General features: G+C 36.2%; 2 pseudogenes; one reads left to right on the top strand and one right to left on the bottom strand.

Moving 5' to 3' along the window:
* Window positions 1-253: 253 nt before the first annotated feature.
* On the top strand, window positions 254-702 carry LOC120217578 (annotated as a pseudogene).
* A 509-nt stretch (window positions 703-1211) lies between these two features.
* LOC120217883 lies at window positions 1212-4109 on the bottom strand (annotated as a pseudogene).
* Between the last annotated feature and the right edge of the window lie 5901 nt (window positions 4110-10010).

The raw sequence follows: 10010 nt of genomic DNA, 5'->3' as shown, positions 1-10010 counted from the left end.
GGTGGCTACTTCATTCACCCCCTTCACATGCCAACACCGCGGTGGCTACTTCATTCATCCCCTTCACATGCCAACACCACTGGCATGCCCCCTTTCAATTTCCATTCACTTCTCCAGTTCTCCTTTTAACCTCTCTTTATATATATATATATATAACACCACCCTCAAACACAATATGACCCCAAATCAAAGGAACTCACCAATCTGATCTGTTCTGTCTTGTCTGATCATCTTTTTGTCGATCTAAAGGGTAATGACTACCCAAGAAGCAGGGCAAGGGATCAAGCTATTCGGAACAACGATCACGTTGCATGGGACAAGGTCATACCATGCCTTAGATGCGAGAGCATGGACATCAAATTTTTTTACTTCAATAACTACAACGTTAACCAGCCTAGACATTTCTGTAAAGGTTGCCAAAGGTACTGGACCGCAGGAGGAGCCCTTCGGAATGTCCCGGTCGGGGCTGGTCGACAGAAACCCAAGCCGGAACCGGGTCGTAGAACTGGTGGGTTCCCGGAAGGATGCTTGTATGATGGGTGTAGTGGGATGCAACCGTTTGAGTTGGAAGGGATGGCATTGGATGAGTGGCATGTAGCCGCCGCAGATGGTGGTTTCCAGCAAGTTTTCCCGACGAAGCGGAGGAGGATAAGCTGCTCAGGTGGTCAACCGTATTGACATTCAGTATTAGTACTTTTTTATCTTTTTAAATTTGATTGCAAAAGTTAAAAAAAGATTGAAAATTTGTATGAAGTAAAGGGTAATGTAAACACATTCTGCTCTTTGATTGATTATAGACAAAAGTTGAAATCCAGAAACCATCACAACCTCAACCAACTTAATGCAAAAATTGAAAGAACAAGAACAAATATAATTCCATCTTTACCAATAACAAATTTCATTGGAAAAAGATGTGATGGTATTGCTGCCAAATGCATGGTGGAAACACACATTCATTCATTCCCTTTTTAAATGCAAAAATGGACACTCAAAAGGGTAATATAAATGACCAAAACATAACTTTTTCAAAATTGATAACCAAAAATAAACAAAACTAAATAAAAAGTGATCATTCTTGAATTTTACCCTAAACAAAACTTCATATTATGCTGTTGCCGAACTCGACACACGAGTAGCCTATTTTAACTCAGTTCAACTGAACGACATTATCAAATACTGATGGCGCCATGCTTGCTTATTACAGAAAAACGTCAAATTTTAAGTTCACCTTCAGAATATATTAGATCAAACATCAACAAAGATGGTTCCTCGTTCTCGCAAATAGAAAAAACTAGACAAGGTTTTACCATGGAAAAACCTCCACTCCTTGACTCTAATTAGATTGGCGCAATTCGGGGCGAACAAAATCTGCATCTGGGGGACCGATATATCAACAGTCGGTCTAAACTGTGCGCAGACTTGATAACTTCATGAACAGGATCAGAAAAGAAGTTGCTCATCAGTCCTGGTTGATAGGAGCGCCTGCATCCACCGCCACAAATGCCTGCTGAGTTAGGATGTAATCGAAGCGTGGTGCCCACTTCCTCGATCCCAACCGTGCAGTTGTGGAACAATTATCAACCATGAATGACACCCCTCGAGCATGCATGAAGGGGTTCAAGGAATCAACAGCTTCAATCACACTTTCATTGATGATTTCCGAGTATGAGTGTCCCTTCTTCCTCAAGATCTCAATCTGGATTTTCGGATTATAAAGTATGAGAAGGAAAACGAAACAAAACTCTTGGAAGATGTACTTTGTCACAAAGACCAGCACTACATTCAATTATCGTTGGAAATGAATACCTGGGCCATCATTAGGGCCACGAAAACCCCAGAAGTGAATGGACAAAGCGGACCTAAATCATCTTTCGATCTGGTTGCTCGGACACGCTCACCAACTTTCCACATCCGTGTCTGATCAATTTTACCCATTGGGAAGGCAGGCAGACCCTCCTTTTCCTGTAAAACATTTCTTAATAAGCCATAAAGCGAGATTGTTCTTTGCTATGAACCAAAATTAAGCAAACTGAGACAAGCATTACAAACATACATAAAACCGACGCCCAGCCAAAACAACACTGCGAATCTCACTTCCACTTGCAACATCCTCATAACACTCATACAGGATTTCCATGCAGGGATAATATGATGCACTGTAAGCTTCCTCAAACCGCTTTTTCTTGTCATCAGGCAGTGAGTCGTATACAGCTAGCATGCCCTATGGAAACAAACACAAAAGCAGGCCACCATAGGGATCTATTAGTAAGAACTCCAAAGAAATGAGAGGGCAGAACAAAGCAACAGATATCACCTTGTTGAGATGGTCTTTGATACAATTCCTGTTATGCACTCCACCGTATTTTTGTAAGCCAATTCTTCATCCATTCCACTTTCAACATACCTTCTAAACAAACATTCCACAACTCCATGAACAGCACCTAGCAAGACGCCTACAGAAAGCGGAAACAATGACACACTTGTGAGTTCAAAATGATATCAAATATGCATGGAAGAAAAAACAACATAAACAATTCACAGCTCACCCCTCTCCCCAAAAATGTCACTCTTGTACTCCTGCTCTAATGTGGTGACAAATGTAAAAGGAGAACCAAGGGCAACTGACCATCCCAAGGCCACATCTGTAGCTCTACCATCAACATCCTGCTCCAAATTAGACATTATCATTTAGGATGCCTTTTTCGAAAATGTTGAGTTTCAACAATTATTCAGACAATAAGTGGAATACAGGAATAGAGAGATAAAGAACCTGGTGGACAGCAAAACTAGCATTAATTCCAGCACCATTTATCTCTTTTCCCTGAACATAGAGTCTCCTCACAGAAGGTCCCATCCCCTTAGGACAGACGGCAATTACACTGATGTTCTTGGGAAAATCAAGCCCCATTGATTGTAAATGACCAAGAAGAAATCCATGGGAAAGTCCAAGGATGCTATTTGGCTTCATGTAGGAGAAGACCTTTTCATAATTATCCATCACAAAATTTAATAAGTAATGCCTCCAAAGAACAAACCAGAAAGTGCTGAGTATATCATAATGCATGTAGGGTGTTGGCATTTGCAGGGCATCACAATCAATCTAATAGTTTTGAAAACAATTTCATGTGAATCTAGTCTGGTCTCAGCGAGATGTCTGGTATGGGTATACATCATCTACAATCAATCAATGTAACCGTAACCAATGACCAAACTTTTATAATGCATGAAATAGAAAACATGTGAGAAACTTAGCTACCTGCGCTGCGTCGGAGATCAACAATAACACGAGATCACTTCCAGCAATAGTTTCATAGATATCCCCCAGAGTTCCATTCTCTTCAGTGAATCCTGCAGCACGGGCTTCAGCAAAGAGCGAGAGCCCTTCCTTAAGCCAATCTGTTATCAAATCATCAAATTACTTTACATTCAGTCAAATCAATTATCAATTATCAAAAATGCAAAAGGCACGCAGTAAGTTGGAATTTCTTTATAGTTATTAAACTAGATTGTAGGCTTACCTTCACAACAATATCCGATTTTGCCTCTGCAAGAGAATCCCTCAGATTCTGTGCTTGAGCTGGCCCCTAAAACCATGTTTCAAACCGCATTAATGGAGATGAGGTAAATCAAAATCATTTTTTAAATCTATTTTTTAAATACATAATTCATTTTTTGGAAATATTTTTTGAAATCTATTTTGAATGAACATTTTTAAATACAAATTACAAAGGGAGAAATGTAGTAAAATTATAACCTGAGAACCCCAACCAATGACTCCAATCTGTTTGATTCCTTTGAAAGCATCATCCAACAAAGGGAACAGGTTTCGCCCTCCTCTCACTATGAACTGTCAATTAACCAAATCAATCACTATACACGTAAAATTAACCACCAGAAAACAATGAAAAAGGATTGAAATGACTTGGTAAGTTATCAATTTACCTCGTCGTGACCGGCAAGAGAGATCTTTTCTTTCTGGAAAACGGAGGTAGTGAAGTCAAGTGACGCCGATGAAGGAATCGACGGCACAGAGGGAAGTGAGGACTTAAAGGAAGCAGTAGTGGCGGTGGCGGCCATTGTTGAAAGGGATTAAGATTAGAATCGGGAGTCAGGTCTTTATCTTGCTAATGCCAACATTGGTTTACTTATACACTCACACTGTGGGGGTCGTTCTGCGGTGCGGCGCCTAAAAAACGGCTAATATACGGCGTGATCGGTTAAACAAGTGACCGGTTAAAATTTAGATCGGTTATGTTATATTATTTAACCGGAAATATTATAAAGTACAATAACATACTAGGTAGCGCTTATATGTATAGGTAGCTTATATTTACCTATTTTAAGTAAACCGGTATATTATACCGATAGCATTGCAAATTTACCTATTACATTATTTATTGAAAGTGTCCATACTTTTTATAAAAAGGATCGATACTTTAACAGTGTTTCATGTTTCCACCTACAATATGATTTAATAATTTCATTTGCACAAAAATTATTTGATTGTTTTGATTTTATAAATATTATTTAGAATTTTTAATTTAATAATAATATATACCGTAACGTAAAAATAAATCATTAGACGCCTATAATTACTAATTAATATCTTAAAACTCACTCAAAAGATAACCTTAAATTAATGTTTTCCACAGTGAAAAAAGTATGGACACTTTTATAAAAAGGATAGACACTTTACAATATAACCACTACCTATTGCTTGGCATCATATGAGATTTGGATTTTGATTTCCTTTTGCTTGGCACCATATGAGCTTTGGATTTGATGAGCATCGGAAGTATTTGACTTATGATTTGGGTGGTACTCAACTTATGATTTTAGTTGCTATTTGTTACATTTTTGTATACCACCCAGATCATACGCCCGAAACGTTTCTGACGCTTTAAAGTTGACCAAAAAATAAAATGGTCGGGATTTCCCTCGCGTTTATACGTTGGAAAAAAAACAATGGAAATTAGGAATAATCATGATAACATGCATATTGGCTTGGGCTAATATTTATAGTGGAGCCGAAATATATATTGAAATTCAAACTCAAATTGAAATTTAAATTCAAACTCCAATTACATATGAAATGAATTTGAAATGCAGTGTTAAATTGAACATGAAAATTGCATAATTGATTCATACTGTTCAAGTAACATGCTTTATGAACCATCAAGCTAAAAGACAATATTGATTGAGTTCAAAGCTGAGTTGTGAGTTGATGGAGTTGTCACACTTGTCACATGGTTGGAATAAAGTACTCACATGATAGATACCTATTACATTTATAAACGATACCTATTACATTATATAAGGGCTACCTATTACATCATATGTTTACCTATTTATTGAAAGTGTCCATACTTTTTATAAAAAGGATCGATACTTTTTTTAAAACTTATGTAATTTATGTTTCAATTTTTTTAAGTGTTTCATGTTTTCCACCTACAATATTGATTTAATAATTTCATTTGCACAAAAAATTATTTGATTGTTTTTATATTTTATAAAATATTATTTAGAATTTTTAATTATAATAATATATACCGTAACGTAAAAAAATAAATCATTAGACGCCTATAATTACTAAATTAATATCTTAAAACTCACTCAAAAGATAACCTTAAATTAATGTTTTCCACAGTGAAAAAAGTATGGACACTTTTATAAAAAGGATAGACACTTTACAATATAACCTACTATTACATTATATAAACGATACCTATTACATATAAGGGCTACCTATTACATCATATGTTTACCTATTATATTGAAAGTGTCCATACTTTTTATAAAAAGGATCGATACTTTTTTTAAAACTTATGTAATTTATGTTCAATTTTTTTAACAGTGTACTGCGAATTTAAAATGATAATATATTGTGAGTTATGTACATACCTAAATATGTACTGCGAATTTAATGTTGTACCCACCCTTTAACTACAGAAAACATGTTCAAAATGAACCTTCGTTTACATATCCATCAACTCCTGGAGCACTGAACTTGCACAACAAAATTTTTGCCATGGATAATACTGATGTAGACAATGTTAAGCCAACCGAGGAATGCCATGAAGTACATAATGTTGATGAATCTGACAGATTGGTTGGTCTCTTCTGTTCACGTGATCAAGCTTGGCACTTTTACAAGGGATTCGCACGGGAACATGGGTTTAGTGCACGTAAGGAACAACACGGCTTGACGTGGAAGGGAATGTGAAGACAAGAATTTTGTTGTTCCAAAGAAGGGTTTCGAGTATCAAAAGTCAATACTGTTGATCGTCAACGTGCTCATACGCCAGTCACAAGAACAGGATGTAAGGCTAGAGTCGTAGTTACAGCAACAAATACAAACGATCAGTGGGTTATAAGTAAGTCTGATCAGAAACATAATCAGCATTGTGCACATCTGCTATGACACCATTTATGCGTTCTAATCGAGCTGTAAGTAAGGCTGATCGATGAGGCAACAACATTGAAAGAGGTCGGTGTTGGCACGTCACAAGTAATGAACTATTTAACGCAGCAGGCAGGGGGCTATCATAATGTTGGATTTACACATAAAGACCTCTACAATGCACTTCAAAGAGGTAAAGCAAAGGAAATCGTCGATGGGGATGTGAATGCGCTTATTGCCTACTTTGATTATAAGAAACATGATGATCCCGGGTTTTTTATGACATACTCGGTAGACGAATCGGGGGCATTGTATAATCTTATTTGGTCGGATTCTACATCGAGATCGGATTACACATGCTTCGGTGATGTAATTGCGTTCGACACAACGTACAAAGATAATTGTATGGTCGACCAATTATGCCTATTGTTGGTGTCAATCACCATAACACAATTGTGTTTGCCACTGCCATAATCGCTGACGAAACGTCTCAATCTTTCGAGTGGGTGCTACAGAATTTTTTAGAAGCCATGATGAATAAATCACCTATTTCTGTTGTAACCGATGGGGATAGGGCAATGCAGAGGGCTATCAAATCTGTTATCCCTTATGCTAAGCACAGATTATGTTCTTGGCATCTTTCTCGCAATGCACAAGCTAACATTGGTGACCCAAAGTTTACAGCAGCATTCTCAAAATGCCATGGCTTCCTGGTGGACAACCAAGGAATTTGATATTCAATGGCGTTCGATGTTTCAGAATCAACGTCAAAGCATCCATGGGTGATTGAGAAGGGAAATACACGACACTTATGGGCACAAGCATATCTAACCGGTCATTTCTTTGCCAATATTCGCTCAACACAAAGGCGAGTCTATGAATGCTCACTAGCTATTGCACTGAAACACAAGAAGACATATTTAGATGTTGTTCGTGCAATTGAAGATGGAATTAGAATGCGTATGAACGAGTTGAAAGCGGATTACTTAAGTTCCCATACGAAGCCCTTCCAGATCACAAAACTGGTCGACCTTGAAAGCCATGCCGCTGCGATTTTTACCCGCGAATCTTTTCGTGTGTTCCAAGATGAACTTACACGGGACATTGTACCGGATTGAGGCAGAGATTAAGTCCTTATCAGATGAATGTCAACATTATTTTGTCAAAGTACGCAGAAAAAAATAGGAAATTTGAAATTAGTTTTGATTCTCGTACGAAAACTCTAATTTGCTCCTGCAAAAAATTCGAGACCGTTGGACTTCCGTGTCGCCATCACTTCACATTTTGAAGCAATTGGACTACACATATTTGCCCGGGACTTTGATTCAAAGTAGGTGGACTAATGATGCGAAGGCTTCTGCACCCAGCTATGTTGATTTGAATGTCTCCAGAAGTGATGCAAATGGCAAGGTTCGCTGCTTACGTTCAACGTCAAGTAGGTTGCTACATTGCATCAAAGACAGACGAGTCTTTCAAAACCGCAAGAGATGAGATGAAAAAACTAATAGAAGAATTAGAAAACTCGTTTGGTTTGAATCATTCAGTCAACCAGAGCATGTAGTAAACAATGTTCGTGACCCTCAACGAAAACAACGCAAGCGAAAAGAAGTGCCGAAGAACAAGGTCGAGAAGCAAATTAGGCGATGTGGGTACTGCAACGGTGAGGGGCATAACAAACTAACATGTCCTCAAGTCAAGCTTAGTTTGAGTACAAGCACACAGCCTACATCAACTGATTTTTTCGAAGACGGAATGGAATGACAACGATCTCCATATAATATACGTAAGTATCAACATCACTCCTATTGTATGTACATGTAAATATTTTGAATGAAGGAAGAAAAACCGCGTTACTTCAAATTACCGACACTTTTTTAAATGGTATGGACATAAAGTACCGACACAATATTATAAAGTGTCGATATAGGTTGTAGACCTATCGCTCATAAAACGGTATATTTATACCGGTTATATTACAAAATTATCTATTACATTATAATTATGGGACGCTCGGAAAATGTCGACACTTTTTTAAATCGTATCGACACATTTTTCTTCCAATATGGACATAAAGTACCACAATATTAAAAAGTGTCGATATAGGTTGTAGACCTATTCGCGCATAAGACCGGTATATTTATACCGGTTATATTACAAAATTATCTATTACATTATAATTATGGGACGCTCGGAAAATGTCGACACTTTTTTAAATCGTATCGACACATTTTCTTCCAATATGGACATAAAGTACCGACACAATATTAAAAAGTGTCGATATAGGTTGTAGACCTATTCGCGCATAAGACCGGTATATTTATACCGGTTATATTACAAATTATCTATTACATTATAATTATGGGTTCCGATGTGTAAAATGTCGACACTTTTTAAATCGTATCGACACATTTTTCTTCCAATATGGACATAAAGTACCGACACAATATTAAAAAGTGTCGATATAGGTTGTAGACCTATTCGCGCATAAGACCGGTATTATACCGGTTATATTACAAAATTATTACATTATAATTATGGGTTCCGATGTGTAAAATGTCGACACTTTTTTAAATCGTATCGACACATTTTTCTTCCAATATGGACATAAAGTACCGACACAATATTAAAAAGTGTCGATATAGGTGTAGACCTATTCGCATAAGACGGTATATTATACCGGTATATTACAAAATTATCTATTACATTATATATGTTGAAAGTGTCCATACTTTTTATAAAAAGGATCGATACTTTTTTTAAAGATATGTAATTTATGTTTCAATATTTTTTAAGTATGTTTCATGTTTTCCACCTACAATATAATTTAATAATTTCATTTGCACAAAAAATTAGTTGATTGTGTTGATATTTTATAAAATAATATTAGAATTTTAATTTAACAATAATATACCGTAACGTAAAAAATTAATCATTAGACGCCTATAATTACTAAATTAATATCTTAAAACTCACTCAAAAGATAACCTTAAATTAATGTTTTCCACAGTGAAAAAAGTATAGACTTTTATAAAAGGATAGATACTTTACAATATATTAAAAAGTATAGACACTCAAATGTATATGTACACATAGAAGCAAATATGGAATAATTAATGAAATATACATACAATATAATCACACCAAAATTTAAATACACAAGAATGTTCAAATAATGTACCGACAAACAAATTATCCGATGAAAAAGGGTTGTTTCTAACGAAGTCCGGAACATAGAGGCCTTCAACAAATTTTCCAAATACTCTCGTATGTTTCCGCCTTTTTCTGAGGACATACATAAATAATTTCAATTATCAAACTAATGAGGTGCAATTTTACTAACAATAAATTAAATTCGCATAAGCATGAATAAATTGTCATACCTAGAGCTTTGTCGTTCGAATGGGAAGCAGCGTCAAAGGTATGTGGACATATGTAATTGTATTTCTATAAACACATAAGTTGTTAAAATAATCAATGTCTGAACACCTGTTCAACTGATCAGAAACATATTGCATAAATGCAACCTACGGATTATAAATCATTTTTTCCGCTGAATCATCGACCAAAAGTGTATTTAGCTCGTTAAAATCTGGACACGCGTTCCAAACAT

The sequence above is a fragment of the Hibiscus syriacus genome, unplaced genomic scaffold (genome assembly GCF_006381635.1).
Source record: "Hibiscus syriacus cultivar Baekdansim isolate YM2019G1 unplaced genomic scaffold, ASM638163v2 tig00000773_pilon, whole genome shotgun sequence".
NCBI lineage: Eukaryota > Viridiplantae > Streptophyta > Magnoliopsida > Malvales > Malvaceae > Hibiscus > Hibiscus syriacus.
Note: the sequence above shows the minus strand (reverse complement) of the source record. Positions and strands in the feature narration are given on the sequence as shown.